The sequence below is a fragment of the Aotus nancymaae genome, unplaced genomic scaffold, assembly GCF_030222135.1.
Source record: "Aotus nancymaae isolate 86718 unplaced genomic scaffold, 86718_ANA_hifiasm-v0.15.2.pri h1tg000057l, whole genome shotgun sequence".
NCBI classification, from domain to species: Eukaryota; Metazoa; Chordata; class Mammalia; order Primates; family Aotidae; genus Aotus; species Aotus nancymaae.
The window spans coordinates 24,898,645-24,915,055 of record NW_026988471.1 but is presented as its reverse complement, the minus strand read 5'-3'; the positions used below and the strand labels follow the sequence as shown (position 1 = coordinate 24,915,055).

General features: G+C 45.6%; 2 pseudogenes; one reads left to right on the top strand and one right to left on the bottom strand.

Moving 5' to 3' along the window:
• Nucleotides 1-2,487: 2,487 nt before the first annotated feature.
• LOC110567814 (epithelial membrane protein 2-like) lies at nucleotides 2,488-3,029 on the bottom strand (annotated as a pseudogene).
• A 9,731-nt stretch (nucleotides 3,030-12,760) lies between these two features.
• LOC135269718 (SWI/SNF-related matrix-associated actin-dependent regulator of chromatin subfamily E member 1-like) lies at nucleotides 12,761-14,575 on the top strand (annotated as a pseudogene).
• The last annotated feature ends 1,836 nt before the right edge of the window (nucleotides 14,576-16,411 follow it).

The following is a 16,411-nucleotide window of genomic DNA, read 5'->3' as shown; positions in this document are numbered from 1 at the left end:
AACTTTATGGCGATCTTTCTATAGACATAATGTATTGCTTAAAAAGGGATAACCGGCATTTTAGTTTCTGAAATAGTCCCTATTGGTCTTTTGATGAGCTAAAGAGCAGGCAGTTCAATATTAAACTCTTGTGAGTGCTTGAAGTGCAGATTTTTAGTGTGAAATTAAAAAGATCCAGGCCGGGTGTGGTGACTCACACCTGTAATCCCAGCACTTTGGGAGGCCAATACAGGTGGATCACCTGAGGTCAGGAGTTCGAGACCAGCCTGGCCAAACATGAAAACCGTCTCTACTAAAAATAAGCCAGGTGTGGTGGTGCACACCTGTAATCCCAGCTACTTGGGAGGCTGAGGCAAGAGAATCGCTTGAACCAAGGAAGCGGAGGTTACAGTGAGCCGAGATCGTGCCACTGCACTCCAACCTGGGCAACAAGAGCGAAACTTCGTCTCAAAAAAAGAAAAAGATCCATTTGTAGACACCAGATGTACAGGTAGCAGAGTGGATGTTGCCTTGAAAATGATAGGAGGCCATTTTACTGGAATACCTCAGAACAGGCCTTATAGAGAATGTTCCAGGCCTGTTCTGAGGTATTCCAGTAAAGCCTGTTAAGTTTCACCTTGTAAATCACATAAATGACAGAGGCCTTGAAGATTGTGAAGGTAGACATGGTAGTGAAGCTTCCTGTGTGGTGAACATGCAAACTGAGCAGGTTTCCTCCAAGTGAGCTTCCTGGGATGAGTTAGAAATCAAGGGGCCCAGGGCTGCTGATCTGTGGCTTTCCATGTTGTGTGCCCTTCATTCCTGCAGCTGTGAGAACACTGCAGTGTGAGTTCTTACTTGCTCTCTCTCAACCCTGGCTAAGCTCTATTTTCTCTAACGGGCCAGTTAAGTATTACCTGGGAAGCATTTGATGAGAATTGTGTAAGGAATACGTTCCTGAGATAGGGGTCCCCTTTTCAGTTTAAACTCCAGGTCATTTGTGTGTGAGGTCACATTAACTTTTTTTTTTTTTTTTTTTGAGGTGGAGTCTTACTCTGTCACCCAGGTGCAGTGGCACGATCGCGGCTAACTGCAACCTCTGCATCCCAGGTTAAGCAATTCTCTTGCCTCAGCCTCCCAAGTAGCTGGGACTAGGGGCATGCCACCACACCCAGCTAATTTATTTTATTTTTAGTAGAGACGGTGTTTGCACCATGTTGGCCAGGCTGGTCTCAAACTCAGGACCTGAGGTGATCCACCCGCCTCAGCCCCTCAAAGTGCTGGGATGACAGGCGTAAGCCACTGTGCCCTGCTAACTTTCTTTTAATTGGCTTATTTTCTAATCAGCTTTGAGACCTGAGCTGCTAACTCCTCCCTCGCAATCCCTAGTACTGTTGAGATGTCTTGCATTATCTCAGGTCTCTTTTCTTTGCATTCCTGCCGCTGGACTTTTGGCATCTCTCTCCGGCCCAGTGTGTTCGTTTCCTGACTCATCACCCGGTGTTGCTCTCCCTCACACCCCTAGTCTATCTTGTATAGATCAGGTTAGTCCTGAACCCCACTTTCCTGCTCAATCTACAGTGGCCCCATTGCCGACTGCAAGGATCTGTCATGGTTCAGTCCTAGTTTGTCACTTTAAGTTTGCAGGAGAAGGAAGAGGTGACCCCATCTAACAGTTGGGGGTCCTTCGCCAGCCCCGAAAACTTGAAACAAAGAGTTGCACAAATCCACTCAGCTATTGCTAGACGTCAAAATAGATCAGGTCACAAATTTTTGCTTCTACCACCCCTTTTGCTTAGTTTTGGTTCATTATTAGTTTGGGTTCTTAGCTGCAAGCAGTAAATGCCAACTTTGGCTAATTTAAGTAGTGGAGGACATTTGTGAAAAGGATATTAAGATAGCAGTGGCATGATTTTTCATTTCCCACAAATTCCTCCAGAAAATCCCAGCAACTAGGAGAGCAAAACCCATGAACAACATGTACAGCAAAAGTGGTTGACAGGCCGTTTCCACAAACCCCTCAGAAACAAGCTGAGTAACAGCATCTGCGCAGAGGAAAGCAAAGGGAAGCAATGGGGCATCTGATTGGTCTGGGAGCTCCAGATAGCCAGCAGGTACTTGAAGGCTGCAAGCCAGCTTGAAAGCAGTGACTGGAGCTGGAAGGAGTGTGCACACTCCAACAGCAAGTGAGAGAGAGAGACCCACAATAAGAAGGATATTACAGTACTACGGTTGGCTCTAAGAAATACCCTTCCCCCACTCTAAGAAACCAGGGCTTCCTTTCTTCCTTTCTTCCTTCCTTCCTCTTTCTCTCTTTCTTTCTTCCTTTTATTTCTTCCTTTTTTCTTTTTTTTTTTTTGCCCCGAGTCAGAATCCATCTTTTATTCCTTCCTTTCTTCCCTCCCTTTCTTTTCTTTCTTTCCTTCCTTTTCTTTCTTTCTTTCCTTTTAAAGGAAATAATATGTTTGCTATAAAACCCACAAAAAATAATGATTATATACAAAATGGTTATCTGAATGTGGATTCTGTACTGCAGCAAAAGCAGCCCAGCTTTGAAACTCTATTTGGCTTCCTCAGTACCGGGTACATCGTTGCCACTGATGAAGATGAAGGTGAAGGCCACCCTCGCCAGGATGTAGGAGTAGCCATAGCTGCCTTCTTTGGTCAGGTAATAGAATTCTGTGTTTTTATCATGAATGTCTTCACGCCTGTTTGTATAAATGGAGGCTGCAATCATGACACACAGACATGGCATTAACTGGATGACGGAAGTTAGGACAAACCTCTCTCCCTGCTTCAGGTGGAAGAGCTGGAGCACGAAGACGAAGACGGCGATGCAGCAGAGAATGGTGGATGGAGAGAATCCTGGTGGCCTGGGTCACCTGCAGCATGGAGTACACTTTAAAGCTGTCACTGATTACTGTACAATTCATGTGGTTGCTACATATTCTCCAGACATCTGCAAAAAACTCATCTCCTACCCACCAGCCATTGTCGATGGTAGCGATGAACAGCAAGGCTGCAGAGGTGATGTGGAAGGCGATGATGAGCAAGAAGCACCAATGTTTTTACAGGGAAGGGCAGGGTGAGGCGACGGGTGACTTTTTTTTGTTGTTGTTTGTTTTGTTATGAGATGGAGTCTCGCTCTGCCACCCAGGCTGGAGTGCAGTGGCATGATCTCAGCTCACTGCAACCTCCGCCTCCCGGGTTCAAGCAATTCCCCTGCTTCAGCCTCCTGAGTAGCTGGGATTACAGGTGCACACCACCATACCCAGCAAATTTTTGTATTTTTAGTAGCGATGGGGTTTCACCATGTTGGTCAGGTTGGCCTTGAACTCCTGACCTTGTGATCCGCTTGCCTTGGTCTCTCAAAGTGCTGGGATTACAGGCATGAGCCACCGTACCTGGCTGAAACCAGGGCTTCTTGAAATGGTGGATTCCAAATTGTGGCAGGAAAGGTATAAGATGGGCCTGAGGGCCGGGCGTGGTGGCTCACACCTGTAATCCCAGCACTTTGGGAGGCCGAGGCGGGTGGATCACGAGGTCAAGAGATCGAGACCATCCTGGTCAACATGGTGAAACCCCGTCTCTACTAAAAATACAAAAAATTAGCTGGGCACGGTGGCACGTGCCTGTAATCCCAGCTACTCAGGAGGCTGAGGCAGGAGAATTGCCTGAACCCAGGAGGCGGAGGTTGCGGTGAGCCGAGATCGCGCCATTGCACTCCAGCCTGGGTAACAAGAGCGAAACTCCATCTCAAAAAAAAAAAAAGATGGACCTGAAATAGCTGATCACATCAGATATAAAACTCGAAATTTAGGGATATTATCAAGATGGCTTGGGAGTCAACTTGAAGATGCTCACTCTGGCCAAAGATGGGACAGTTTAAACCCATTGAATATGTGTAAATCCTTGAGTTCATGATGATACCAAACACGCACATGCACACATCCCTAATTGGTCACTTTTGGAGAATGCCAGGGAACGAACTCTCCCCTCGCACTACAACTCTTCTCTGGTGGTAAGTAAAAGAATAATTAATCTTGCCTTCCTTATATGAACTGTACCACTGGGTAACTGAATAGTCAACAAGATGAAGTTTCTCTGTCAAGAGAAGTATTCCAACAAAAAAAGAAGTGATAGAATCTTACCATCTCACAATCGCTAATGAATTCATGGATCTAGGCAATGATCAATGGCTACTAACATCACAAAAAGATCCAACAAAACAGATATTTATGTTCCTACTGATGAAGAACACAATGCTCATGAGGAGGCCATGCCTGACCAAAAGATCAGATTTGTGGTCTAGACCCAACTGCCAATTTATAGGAAGTATGAGGACTGAACATGTTAAAACGAAATCCATCAACAAAATCCAGACTGTAAACTTTACAGGGCAATTGCTTCAGCCTCTTCAACAATTCAATTTTAATGGGTAGACAGAGAAAAGCAGTCAAAACTAAACTATAGTGTGTTTAGGAAAGTACAGGGTAATATACTAAAGTAATTAAGGAAATGATAGGGATATTATTTTTTCTTTTTGAGACAGAGTCTCACTCTGTCACCCAGGCTGGAGTGCAATGGTGTGATCTCGGTTCACTGCACCTTCTGCCTCCTGGGTTCAAGTGATTCTCATGCCTCAACCTCCCTAGTAGTTGGGATTACAGGTGTCTACCACCACACCCGGCTAATTTTTGTATTTTTAGTAGAGACGCGGTTTCACCATGTTGGCCAAACTGGTCTCGAACTCCTGACCTCAGGTGATCTGCCCTCTTCCACCTTCCAAAGTGCTGGGATTACAGTTGTGAGCCACTGCCCTGGACAGGTTAGGGATATTCTTAGCAGAGAAGGAGGAATTATGACTGGTAGGGGAGCATACAGAGCGTTCCTAGGATAGCAAATCTTATCTTTTCACATGGATATTGGTTGCAAGGGGGTTTGCCTTATAACAATTCACTAATCTACACATTTGTTTTATGTAAGTTTTAAAATTTGTTATAAGGGCTGGGCATGGTAGCTCACGCCTGTAATCCCAGCACTTTGGGAGGCTGAGGTGGGAGGATGACCTGAGCTCAGGAGTTCGAGACCAGCCTGGGCAACATGACGAAACCCTGTCTCTACAAAAAATAACAAAAGTTAGCCAGGCATGGTGGTGTGTACCTGTAGTCTCTGCTACTTGGTGGACTGAGGTGGGAGGATCAGTTGAGCCCTGGAGGTTGAGGCTGTAGTGAGCCATGTTCACACCACTGCACTCCTCTCGACACTCCAGCCTGGCTGACAAAGTGAGACCCCGATCTCGAAAAATAAAGTGTTGTAAGTTTAACCCTAAAGGGCTGTGAATGTGTTTATCTATGATTATATTGGGTAGCTCCCAATCTCCAAGACCATAGAACCAGTCTTAAAGGCTGTGCACCAAGATCCAGTGCACCCTCCAAAACAACAAAAAAGTTGTGCATCAAGACCAGCGTTCAAAATTAGACTTAAGAGAATTGGTCAGTTAAGGCCCCGAAGCCACTGCTGATCAACACAGGCATCAGGCCCCAGGAATTGTCCCTGCTGCTTCTGAAAAATGGCTGCCACCAGTGCCAACTCTAGCAAAGGTGGATGGATACTGTGTGGATTCCACTTGTTTCAGTGGCTTCTGGTTCAGAGTCTCGGTGGTTGTTGGTTGGTGAAGCCCAAAATACATGCCCCTGCCCCAAGTGCCAGGGAAGAGGGGAAAAGGGAGAATTTCTTGTTTTCAGCTTCAATAGCGGGAGGTGACCTCTGACTCTAAGATGGGGATTTAGGTAACTGGATGGACAAAAAGAGTGACAAATATCTACTATACCAGTGGTGTGCAAACTTTACTGTACATTAGTGGAGTGCTTTTAAAAATACCAACGCTTGGCCCGGCGTGGTGGCTCACGCCTGTAATCTCAGCACTTTGGGAGGCTGAGGTGGGTGGATCATGAATTCAGGAGATTAAGACCATCCTGACTAACATGGTGAAACCTGTCTCTGCTAAAAATACAAAAAAAATTAGCTGGGCATGGTGGCACACGCCTGTAGTCCCAACTACTCGGGGAGGCTGGGGCAGGAAAATCGCTTGAACCTGGGAGGCGGAGGTTGCAGTGAGCCAAGATGGCACCACTGCACTCCAGCCTGGTGACAGAATGAGATTGTCTCAAAAAAAAAAAAACAAAAACAATGCTGGCTCTGTGCAGTGGCTCATGCCTGGAGTCCCAGCACTTTGGGAAACCAAGTTGGGAGGACTGCTTGAGTCCAGGGGTTCAAGACCAGCCTGAGCATACAGTGAGACCCTATCTGTACACAACAAACAAAACCAATGCCAAGGTTGCACCCCAAAATTCCTGGGATAATAGTGGCTTTTTGTTCGTTTTTAACTTCCTGTGTGATTCCCATGTGCAGCCAAGTTCACGAACCAGTTCCTACACCCTTGCTACTCAAAGTATGTTCTTCAGATCACCTGCATGGGGATCTCCTGGGAGCTTGTGAGAACTGTGGCTGCTCTGCACAACTAGCAGAGCAGGGGAGTCTCACAGGAATCGCAGTGTGAGGAAGGTGGCCCTGTGCTATTCTCCCAAGGCCAGCCCAAATCCCACCAACAGGTGCATTTCCCACTCCTGAGCAAAGAAGTTGCCTCTCCCTTCTAAATCCTGAGAAGAACACATTTGGCCTGCTTTTCCACTGGGCGTTTATTGCCTGCTTCCTTGGTTGCGGTTAATTGGCTTCTCTCTTTAATGGACTGTGAGTAGGTGGCAGGCAGGGACTCCGTCTAGTTCTCTTTGTGTCTCCACAGATCTTCGTGCATTGCTGTCCACAGAGCAGATGCTCAGGACACACGGTGAGTGAACCAGTGACGTTCCTTCAGCTTCCCTCTCCCACCACATTCAAGCAGGGGATGCGCCGGCCTCCTTTACCCCACCCTCACTTCCATACATTCACAATTGCATCTTGATTTAAAGGCAACTTCGATTATAACTTTTAGGCTGGACCCGGTGGCTCACGCCTGTAATCCCAGGACTTTGGGAGGCCAGGGTGGGCGGATCACATGAGTTTAGGAGTTGGAGAGTAGCCTGACCAACGTCTACTAAAAATATAAAAATTAGCATGACATGGTGGCAGGCGCCTGTAATCCAGCTACTTGGGAAGCTGAGGCAGAAGAATCGCTTGAACCCGGGAAGCGGAGGTTGTAATGAGCCAAGATCATGCCACTGCACTCCAGCCTGAGTGACAGAGCAAAACTGTTGCAAAAAAAAAAAAAAAAAAAAAAAAAAAACTTTAAAGTTCAAAACTATTCTTACTACTTCCGGGTATTGGATAAATAGGTTGACTCCTGTGATCATTTCCTTGTCTCTAAAGGAGGTGGACTAGAAAGCCCTCGGACACTCAGTCCAATGGAAATATTCTACAATTCTGTGGTACACCTTGCTGGATTAGCCAGGTCTCCAATACCCCAACTCTTGTGGGGTTGGCAGTGGGGCTTGGAGCAACTATAAACTAAACGTAGGGTCGCTACGCCACCATGTGACCAATCCTGGGAACTGCATTTTCTCAGTGTGCCGTGAGAGATTTCTCATAAGCTCATTAAGATTTTAGGGTAATATAGCCACACAAAATTAAATCATCTCTCCCCACCACCACCAGCATGGCAGTAACGGAATCTTAAAAGTATAATCCTGGCCGGGCACAGTGGCTCACACCTGTAATCCCAGCACTTTAGGAGGTCAAGGCGGGTAGATCACCTGAGGTCAGGAGTTTGAGACCAGCCTGACCAACATGGAGAAACCCCCCTCTCTACGAAAAATACAAAAGTAGCCGGGCATGGTGGTACATGCCTGTAGTCCCAGCTACTTGGGAGGCTGAGGCAGGAGAATAGCTTGAACCTAGGAGGCAGAGGTTGCAGTGAGCTGAGATCATGCCATTGCTCTGCAGCCTGGGTAGAAAGAGCAAAACTCCGTCTCAAAAAAATTTAAAAAACCATCAGCAAGTCTCTTGCTTTAATTTTAAGAGAATTAAAATTTTTATGTATGCAAACATTAGTCTTTAAAAAATGGAAGATGGAAAACAGAGCTAAGTGACATGGAGCATAAGTTACAACCTAAATGTTTACAAAGGGAGATGCTGATAAGAAGTGAGCAGATTTTCTCTGATGGAATCCCAAGAGTTCCAGGATTTACAGGTACCAGGTACCATGGACAAGTCAGGCATATGGCAATGGGCTGAAAATGGGGCAAGGAAATAATGGAATCCCAAGTGTCTGTTCCCGCCCCTCACAGCCAGGAGTTGCTGTCACCCCTCATTGAGGTTTATTATTTGCAGAAATGAAACTATAGAGGCTCCAGACTTGAGGACACCAGGCCCAGAGAGAGGTGGCAGTGAGTCATAGTATCCAAAGTCAGGAATGAAGTGGACACCTGCATCTTGACTGATGGACTCCTAAGCTTCTTTTCTTCACCCTTCCTTCTTTTTCCCCGAATTCTAGCAGCCAAATACATGTACCCAGGCAGAAGATTAGGAAATCCTTCTGTCACATGGAAGTTCACCAACGAAAAGGCCCCTCATTGCAGATTCCTTTAGTCATGAGGGCATATGAACACATATAAAGTTCCCAATCTACCAAAACCATATAGATGAAATCATTCAACATGAAGTATAGGAAAATTAATAACAATTCACATACCTGACACCCAGATTTGGTCAGATGTTCAGTTCTTCATGTTGACATAAAAGAGACAGTAAAACAACTAACAAAGACAAAAGGAAACTTAAGGGGGAAAAGGTACAGAAAACCAAATAAAAACCCCAAACACACTTTAAAAGTAATATTTTTTAATGACAAGGAATCCATAAATCAAGAATAGGATGCTATAAAAAAGGAACAAAGAATGAGAAAATGATCTCTAAAATAAAAACTATCCATTGAAATAAAATGATTCACGAGAAGAATAGGCTGGATGAGGTCACTTAATCTGTAATTCCAGCACTTTGGGAGGCTGAGGTAGGAGGATCACTTGAACCCAGGAGTTTCAGACCAGCCTGGGCAACACAGTGAGATCTTGTCTCTCTTTTTAATAATTTAAATAAAAACAGAGAAAAGGCTGAGTGTGATGGGTCACACCTATAATCCGAGCACTTTGGGAGGCTGAGGCAGGCAGATCACTTGAGAACAGGAGTTTGAACCAGCCTGGCCGATGTGGTGAAACCCCATCTCTACTAAAAATACAAAAATTAACCAGGCTGGTGGCACACGCCTGTGGTCCTAGCTACTCAGGTGGCTGAGGCATGAACCCAGGAGGTGGAAGTTGCAGTGAGCTGAGATCATGCCACTGAACTCCAGCCTAGGCAACAGAGTGAGATTCTGTCTCAAAAAAATAAAATAAAATGAAATAAAGTTTCCACAAAAAAAAAAAAGTAGAGAAGAATTAGAATATGAAAGTCAAGGCCAAGCATGGTGGCTCACCCCTGTAATCCCAGTGCTTTGGGAGGCTGAAGCAGGAGGATTGCTTGAGCCCAGGAGTTTGAGACCAGCCTCAGCAACATAGTGAGACTCTGTCTTGCTCTTTTTTTTTTTTTTTTTTTTTTTTGAGACAGAGTTTCGGTTTTACTGCCCAGGCTTGCTACCTGCAACCTCCGCCTCCCGGGTTCAAGCAATTCTCCTGCCTCAGCCTCCAGATTAGCTGAGACTACAGGTGCATTGCCACCATGCCTGGCTAATTTTTTGTATTTTTAGTAGACAAGGTTTCACTGTATTAGCCAAGATGGGCAAGACCCTGTCTCAAAAAAAAAAAAAAAAGGCAAAAAGGAATAAAAAGTTAAAAGTTGGGGAAATAGGTCAGGCACGGTGGCTCACACCTGTAATCCCAGCACTTTGGGAGGCCAAGGCAGGTGGATCACAAGGTCAGGAGATCAAGACCATCCTGGCCAATATAATGAAACCCCATCTCTACTAAAAATAAAAATATTAGTTGGGCATGGTGGCTGTAATCCCAGCTACTTGGGAGGTTGAGACAGAAGAATCGCTTGAACCTGGGAGGCGGAGGTTGCAGTGAGCTGAGATCGTGCCACTGCACTCCAGCCTGGGCGACAGAGCCAGAGTCCATCTAAAAAAATAAATAAATAAAAATAAAAGAGTGGAAAAAATAAATTTCTGTTTTTTATAAATTAGTCAGTCTATGGTATTTTGTCATAGCAGCACAAAACAGACTAAGATATAAAATAATTATCAGAGACAAAATACAAAAAAAACTTACTTGTCAAATGCAAAAGCATAATAAATGACATATTCAGATATTCAAACAGGTAAATTTTTTCTTCCCTTGCTCTCCTTCTCAGGAATCTACTCCAGCAAAAGGAAAGAGTACACCAAGGAAAAGAAAGGCCTGAGACTCAGAAAACAGGAACTCGAGTGTGGGCCAGTCCTGGAGGGGCTGTGTAGTTGGACTTGAAAGCCACCTATCCAGAGAGGAGCAGGAAGACAGTCTCCCGGAAAACCAGTGGGAGAAATAATATTGCTAGGTGTGGGATACAGCTGAAGGACAGTGCAAAAATCGTGAGGATAAGAAACAGAAAACCTTTCTATCTGCTGGGAGCAGCTCTCTGAGAGCTAGGATAAAAATCTGTCCTGTCTCACACTGGATCTCCAGTGCCTCACTATTCCTGGCACATAGTAGGTGGCCAAGAAATATTGTTAAATGAGGCCAGGCATGGTGGCTCATACTGGTAATCCCAGCCCTTTGGGAGGCCAAAGCAGAAGGATTGCTTGAGCCCCTGAGTTTTGTGGGTTTTTTTGTTTTTTTGTTTTTTTTTTCTTTTTGAGACGGAGTTTCGCTCTTGTTACCCAGGATGGAGTGCAATGGCGCGATCTCGGCTCACCGCAACCTCCGCCTCCTGTGTTCAAGCAATTCTCCAGCCTCAGCCTCCCGGGTAGCCTGGACTACAGGCGTGCGCCACCATGCCCAGCTAATTTTTGTATTTTTAGTAGAGACGGGGTTTCACCATGTTGAAGAGGATGGTCTCAATCTTGACCTCGTGATCCACCCGCCTCGGCCTCCCAAAGTGCCGGGATTATAGGCGTGAGCCACCGCACTCGGCCGAGCCCCTGAGTTTGAGACCAGCCTAGGGAACATAGGGAGATTCCATCTCTACAAAAAATTGAAAATCAGCTGGGTGTGGTGCTATGTGCCTGTGGTCCCAATTACCTGGGGTGCTGAGGTGGGAGGATCACTTGAGTCTGGAGGTCGAGGCTGCAGTGAGCCATGATCGCACCACTGCACACCAGCCTGAGCAACAGAGTGCAGACCCTATCTCAAAAATATATACATACATAATATAGTTAGATGAGTGAATGAATGAATGTATGCAGGAGAGTTGATCAAGCTTCCCATTTGTGCTTTAAGCCAGGTGCTAAAGCAGATCAGCTAACCTGAGCACCTGAGCTCCCCTCCTCCACTACAGATAGCTTAGAAATACAACATCAATATAATTTTGAACGCATAATCAAGTTCTCAAGAAAGCAAGGACAATCTGAAGCAGAAACAGGTCACTTATAAATCATTTTTTTGTTGTTGACATATAAAAAGCCATACATATATGTACACATCTTTATGTATACAGAACCTAATAGGTCTGCCTTGCCCACAGGCTCTTTTTTTTTTTTTGAGATGGAGTCTCGCTCTGTCACCCAGGCTGGAGTACAGTGGCGTGATCTCAGCCCACTGCAACTTCTGCCTCCCAGGTTAAAGCGATTCTCCTGCCTCAGCCTCCTGAGTAGCTGAGACTATAGGCACACACCACCATGCCCGGCTAATTTTTGGTAGAGATGAGGTTTCACCATGTTTGCCAGGCTGGTCTCAAACTCCTGAGCTCAGGTGATCTGCCCACCTCGGCCTCCGAAAGTGCTGGGATTACAAACACCTCCTTGTGATCTCTGCTCAAATGTCCCTTATCATTGAGACCTTCCCTGGCCACACTGCGTAGGATAGGAACAACACCTTCCCCAGTCCTGAATTCCCTATCGTTTTCACTTGGCTTTCTTTTTCCTCTACAGCTCTTACCACCATCTGACATATTAAAATTTACTATTCATTTGTTTTTTGCCTGTCTCTGCTAGGATGGAAGCTCCAAGTGGGCAGGGGCTCTTTCTGCCTTATTCACAGCTGTCTCTTCAGCACCTAGAACAGCACCCACCGCATGGAAGATGCTGACTTTCTGTTGAATGAATAAACCTGATCTCTCCTGCCCCTACTTCCCACTGGGAAATCTACAATGAAGAGAGGACACCAAAGCCAATATTCTTGCAGCATTTTTTTAGGGTCATGGGGGGATTCCGATTCCTAGTGTCCCAAAGGTGCTTGTCTGAGTCCTGAAAGTGAAGGGGCTATTTGTAGTAAAAAAACAAACAAAAAGCCACTTTAGGACATAATATAGGACGTGGGCTGGGCTCAGTGGCTCACATCTGTAATCCAGCACTTCCGGAGGCCAGGCGCGGTGGCTCACGCCTGTAATCCCAGCACTTTGGGAGGCCGAGGCGGGTGGATCACAAGGTCAAGAGATCGAGACCATCCTGGTCAACATGGTGAAACCCCGTCTCTACTAAAAATACAAAAAATTAGCTGGGCATGGTGGCGCGTGCCTCTAGTCCCAGCTACTCAGGAGGCTGAGGCAGAAGAATTGCCTGAACCCAGGAGGCGGAGGTTGCGGTGAGCAGAGATCGCGCCATTGCACTCCAGCCTGCCTGGGTAACAAAAGCAAAACTCCGCCTCAAAAAAAAAAAATCAAAAAATTGGAGGAGGCAGGGTATGCATGGAACACATAGAAGTGAAGCCGAAATTTTGGGCACTTTTTCTACCAGTGATGTCTCAGATTCATTCTTAAGGAGCTGAGAACTTAATCTTCCAAAATGTCAAAAAGGCCATCTTATGCCCCACCTTCCACCCCAGCTCCTGTAACACGAGTGCCAGTACACCAGGGTTTGTGGGATACAATCCATAAAGTCATCTTACCTACAACAACTACAGGCTGGGAGGCAACCCGGCACCAACACCTGGGTCACGGCGTCCTTCGGTATTACAATTCCAAACCCCCAAAGCCACCCGATGAGCCACTGATGCCCTACGTGAGGTACAGCAGAAAGGTCTGGGACCAAGCAAAGTTTTCCAACCCTGACCTAAAGATGTGGGAGACTGGCAAGATTATTGGTGGCGTGTGGCAAGATGTCACTGATGAAGAGAAACAAGAATACATGAATACGAAGCAGAAAAGGTGGAGTATAGCTGGGCATGGTGGCTCATGCCTGTAATCCCAGAACTTTGGGAGGCCAAGGTGGGTAGATCACCTGTCAGGAGAGCAAGACCATCCTGGCTAACACGGTGAAACCCTGTTCCTACTAAAAATACAAAAAATTAGCCAGGCATGGTGAGGGGCGCCTGTAGTCCCAGGTACTTGGGAAGTTGAGGCAGGAGAATCACTTGATCACTTGAACCTGGGAGGCGGAGGTTGCAGTGAGCCGTGATTGCATCACTGCACTCCAGCCTGGGTGACAGAGCAAGACTCTGTCTCAAAAAAAAAAAAAAAGAATAGTGTGCAATGAATCTATGAAGGTCTCTAATTCCATCCGTACCTTGCTCATAAATGCAAAAAGTCATGCAGAAGCTACTTTAGAGGAAGAACGTAGACAAAGACAGTCTCGCATGGAGAGAGGAGAACCTGACATGAGCGTTCAGCCTGCTGAAGATCCAGATGATTATGACGATGGCTTTTCAATGGAGCACAGGGACACTGACTGTTTCCAGAGAAAACACAGCCTCATCAGTGAAATCCGTAGTGACAGCATAGTGTCAGACGTTCACACTGTCACAACAGCTGGAATGCAGGTCCTCAGACGACAGGTCCAGTCCTTAAAGGTTCACCAGCGAAAACTAGAAGCTGAACTTCTTCAAATAGAGGAACGACATCAGGAGAAGAGGAAATGCCTGGAAAGCACGGCTTCACTCAACAGTGAACTTAAAAGGTTGTGTGGTCTGAGGGTAGAACTGGATATGGAGAAACCATAGCTAAGATTACACAGGTAGAGGAACAGGCCTGCAGAAGGCAGGAGGAAAGGGAGAAGGAGGCAGCAGTGCAAGCTGACAGAAGTCAGAGCATCTTTCCTCAGGAAGAGCAACCGGCCAGCAAAGGCAAGGAGAAGAAAGATGATGAGAACATTGCAATGGAGACAGAGGAGACATACCTGGAAGAAGGGCCAACCGAATGGTGAGGAAGGCATGTCTACTCCTGAGGACAAGGAGAGGGGGCAGAAGGGGTGGACCGTATGGCAGAGAAGGAACCAGTGATAGTAACACTGGCTCAGAGAGTAACAGCCAACAGTGGAGGAGCCACCAATAGATCCCATATGAGGAGATGAGAAAAAAGAATAAATGCTGTCTTGTTTTATGTGTTCTAAATTTTTTTTTTTTTTTTGAGATGGAGTTTTGCTCTGTTGCCCAGGTTGGATACAATGGCCTGATCTCAGCTCACTGCAACCTCTGCCTCCTAGGTTCAATCAATTTTCCTGCCTTAGCCTCCGAAGTAGCTGGGATTACAGGCACACACCACCATGCCCAGCTAATTGTACTTTTAGCAGAGATGGAGTTTCACCATGTTGGCCGGGCTGGCCCTGAACTCCTGACCTCAGGTGATCCACCCACCTTGGGTTTCCCAAAGTAGTGGAATTACAGGCATGAGCTACCACACCCACCCTTAAATACTTTTTTATTTTTATATTATTTTATTTTACTTATTTTTGAGACAGAATCTCACTCTGTCACCCAGGTTGGAGTAGAGTGGCCCAGTCTCAGCTCACTGCAACCTCTGCCTCCTGGTTCAAGTGAATAAATCCTTTCTTTTAATGAAAAAACATTTTTTGGTTTAAAAAAAAAAATCAAAAAATTGGCCAGGTATGGTGGCTCACACCTGTAATCCCAGCTACTTGGGAGGCTGAGGCAGGAGAATTGCTTGAACCTCGGAGGCGGAGGTCACAGTGAGCCGAGATCGCACCATTGCACTCCAGCCTAGGCAGTAAGAGGGAAACTCTGTGTCAAAAAAAAAAAAAAAAGACAAATATTGCATGATTCCACTTACATGAGGCATCTAAAGTAATCAAACTCAAAATCAAAAGCAGAATGGTGGCCAGGGGCTAGGGAAAGAGGGAATGGGGAGTTATTCAATGGGTACAGTGTTTCAGTCATACAAATAGGAAATTTCAAGATATCTGTTGTACAACAATGTGCATTTAATGAACAATACTGTACTGTACACTTAAAAATTAAGAGAGTAGGCTGGGCACAGTGGCTCATGCCTATAATCCCAGCACTTTGGGAGGCTGAGGTGAGAGGATTACCTGAGCCCAGGAGTTCGAGATCAGCCTGGGCAACACAGTGAGATGCTGCCTCCAAAAAACGATGACAACAACAATAACAAAAAGAAAAAGAAAAAAAGAAAAAATTATCTAGGTGTGGTGGCACATGCCTGTAGCGGAGGCAGGAGGATTGTTTGACCTCAGGAGGTGGAGTCTGCAGTGAGCCATCCCATGAGGATGGCTATAACAAAACCAAACCAACAAATAGGCAAACTGTAAATTAAAAAGCAGAAGACAAGTGTTGATAAAGATACAGAGAAACTGGAACCCTCATACGTTGCTGGTGGGAATGTGAAATTGTTCGACTGCTGTGGGAAACAGTCTGATGGTTCTTCAGTAAGTTTAACATAGAATTACCAAATAACCCAGCAATTCCACTCCTAGGTATTTGCCCAGAAGAACTGATAACAGGTATTTAAACAAAAACTGGTACAGGAATATTCATAACAGCACTATTCACAATAGCCAAAAGATAGAGCAACCCAACTGTCCATCAGCTGCTGAAAGGATAACACGTGTGGGGTATCCATACTTTAGAATGTTATTCAGTCATAAAACTTAACGCAGTATTGATACACACTACAGTATAGATGAACATGGAAAATATTGTGGTAAATGAGTGAAGTCCAAAGGAAAAGGTCACGTGTTATATGATTTCATCATATGAAATAGCCAGAAGAGGTACATCTAGAGAGACAGAAAGCAGATTAGTGGTTGCTGGGGCTGTGGATGGCAATGGGGAGTGACTGCTTAATGGGAATAGAATTTCCTTTTGGGTGATGAAAATGTCCTGGAACTAGTGAGGATGTTTGCATAACATTGCAAATGTACTATACGCCACTGAATTGTACTTTTTTTTTTATTTCAGAGACAGGGTCTCTCCCTTTTGCCTAGGCTGGAATGAAATGGCTTGATCATAGCTCACTGTAACTTTGAACTCCTGGGCTCAAGTGATCCTCCTGCCTCGGCCTCCTTACTAGCTGGGACTATGGGCATGTACCACTGCACCTGGCTAATTTTTCTATTTTT